Source organism: Oncorhynchus clarkii, chromosome 27, assembly GCF_045791955.1.
Source record: "Oncorhynchus clarkii lewisi isolate Uvic-CL-2024 chromosome 27, UVic_Ocla_1.0, whole genome shotgun sequence".
NCBI classification, from domain to species: domain Eukaryota; kingdom Metazoa; phylum Chordata; class Actinopteri; order Salmoniformes; family Salmonidae; genus Oncorhynchus; species Oncorhynchus clarkii.
The window spans coordinates 23,393,200-23,396,307 of NC_092173.1; positions in this window are offsets into that span (position 1 = coordinate 23,393,200).

Genomic DNA, 3,108 nt, shown 5'->3' on the forward strand with positions numbered 1-3,108 from the left:
ATTGCTGCAAAGAAACCACTACTAAAGGACACCAATACTTGCTTGGGCCAAGAAACATAAAGAATGGACATTAGACCAGTGGAAATGTGTCCTTTGGTTTGGAGTCCAAATTTGAGATTTTTGCTTCCAACCGCTGTGTCTTTGTGAGACGCGGTGTGGGTTAATGGATGATCTTTGCATGTGTGCATGTGTTCCCACTGTAAAGCATGGAGGAGGAGGAGTTATGGTGTGGTTGTGCTTTGTTGGTGACACTATCAGTGATTTATTTAGAATTCAAACACACTTAACCAGCATGGCTGCTACAGCATTCTGCAGTGATACGCCATCCCATCTGGTTTGGGCTTAGTGGGACTATCATTTCTTTTTCAACAGCACAATGACACAACACACCTCCAGGCTCATACACACCCACACAATGGCCCATTTAAAGTCAAATACACAACATCTCTTTTCCATACTGTAACACCTCAGCTGTCTTCCCTGTGTGTGTCTATAGGGGAAATCAGCTGATTATAAATCAGATTGAAGAGCGTCTGGAGGACAGGATGTTGCAGAATGAGATGAAGGAGCACGAAGGCCAGCAGATGCTGGAGAACCTGGAGAGGATGCAGATGGAGGAGCTGGAAGTATTATTAGCTAGAGACAAGTCTCTTTGTACAGTACACCATTCTTATAGCCAGGCTTATGTATTTCCACTTTGAATTTCAGTTAGAAATTCCTCATTAATTAGCCTGGTCCAAGATCTGTTTGTGCTCTTGCAACTCATGAATATCATTAATGAATGAATCGTAATGCAGTTACTGTAGGCATAATGAATAATAAACAACAGAAGGGTGTGGTGTGTGTGTCTCCCAGGCTCTGGTGAGGAAGAAGGAGGAGCAGCAGCTAAGGCTGCGTTTATACAGCCTAAGTCTGATCTTTTTCCACAAATTGTTATTTTGACCAATCAGATCAGCTCTTTTGCCAACAATTGAGTAAAAGATCAGAGTTGGACTGCCTGTGTTAAAAACGTCTTATGGCTGGGAGGCAGTATTGAGTAGCTTGGATGAATAAGGTGCCCAGAGTAAACTGCCTGCTCCTCAGTCCCAGTTGCTAATATATGCATACTATTAGTATATTTGGATAGAAAACACTTTGAAGTTCCTAAAACGGTTTGAACGATGTCTGTGAGTATAACGGAACATATGGCAGGCAAAAACCTGAGAAAAAAATCCAACCAGGATCTGAGGTTGGTCGATTTTCAACTCAGCCCCTATTGAAGTTACAGTGGCTATTGGTCATCTTGCACTTCCTAAGGCTTCCACGAGATGTCAAATGTCTTTAGAAACTTGTTTGAGGCTTCCACTATGAAGGGGGGCTGAATGAGAGAGGAATGAGTCAGAGGTCTGCCAGCAGTCACGCGCTGGTCACGCGCATTTCACATGAGAGGTATCTCCCGTTCCTTTGCTTTTCTGAAGACAAAGGAATTCCCCGGTTGGAATATTATTGAATATTTATGTTAAAAACATCCTAAAGATTGATTCCATACATCGTTTGACAAATTTCTACAGTCTGTAACGGAACTTTTTTACATTTCGTCTGCAACTAGTGAACGCGCTTCGTGAGTTTTGATTTGTTTACCAAAGGCGCTAACAAAAGTAGCTATTTGGACATGAATGATGGACATTATCGAACAAATCAAACATTTGTTGTGGAACTGGGATTCCTGGGTGTGCATTCTGATGAAGATCATCAAAGGTAAGTGAATATTTATAATGTTATTTCTGACTTCTGTTGACTCCAACATGGCGGATATATGTATTTGTTCTCTGAGCGCTGTTCTCAGATTATAGCATGGTTTGCTTTTTCCGTAAAGCTTTTTTGAAATCTGACACAGCGGTTGCATTAGGGAGAAGTATATCTTTAATTCCATGTATAACACTTGTATTTTCATCAACATTTATGATGAGTATTTCTGTAAATTGATGTGGCTCAAGTAAGTACAGAGACTGGGTGGGGACTAGCTATGTACAGGGACTGGGTGGGGCTAACTACATACAGTGGGGCAAAAAAGTATTTAGTCAGCCACCAATTGTGCAAGTTCTCCCATTTAAAAAGATGAGAGAGGCCTGTAATTTTCATCATAGGTACACTTCAACTATGACAGACAAAATGAGAATTTATTTCTCCAGAAAATCACATTGTAGGATTTTTTATGAATTTATTTACAAATTATGGTGGAAAATAAGTATTTGGTCACCTACAAGCAAGCAAGATTTCTGGCTCTCACAGACCTGTAACTTCTTCTTTAAGAGGCTCCTCTGTCCTCCACTCGTTACCTGTATTAATGGCACCTGTTTGAACTTGTTATCAGTATAAAAGACACCTGTCCACAACCTCAAACAGTCACACTCCAAACTCCACTCTGTCCAAGACCAAAGAGCTGTCAAAGGACACCAGAAACAAAATTGTAGACCTGCACCAGGCTGGGAAGACTGAATCTGCAATAGGTAAGCAGCTTGGTTTGAAGAAATCAACTGTGGGAGCAATTATTAGGAAATGGAATTTTGTAATTGTTTGTTAATTTTACTTGTAGGGCTGCTGGACTTCCAGAGAAGTATTGCAATAAAGCGGAGAGAAGGGTCCATGCTCTTCCTGCTCTGGCTCACTAGAACACAAACCCTGATACTAATGAAAGACTTCAACAATGGAGATAAATTGGCACCCCCATCACTTTGACAGGGTAGAATGAAGAAATCTAATGTAGTACATTTATTATTTATCATGTAATTTCTGAATAAAGAGGATACATTACATACCATGAACCTTTTTTATTTTACTGTAGGCATGACCTTGATTAAGCAGTGCACATGAACTACTTACCGTAACTGATTGAAGGAAAAATATTAATGGATTGCTTATATAGACTGTATAATAATAATTTGACTGTGCCTAACAACTTCGTCATACAGGGACCAAGATTTTATCTACAGGATAGACTTTAGTCTTTTATATTTCTCTTCCAGCATGGTCTTTATGAAAATGTTTTATTGTTAATATTATAAAGGAATGTTCAGAGATTAGGATGATACTTTACACACACACAGCTCAAAGCACTTTGGGAATACA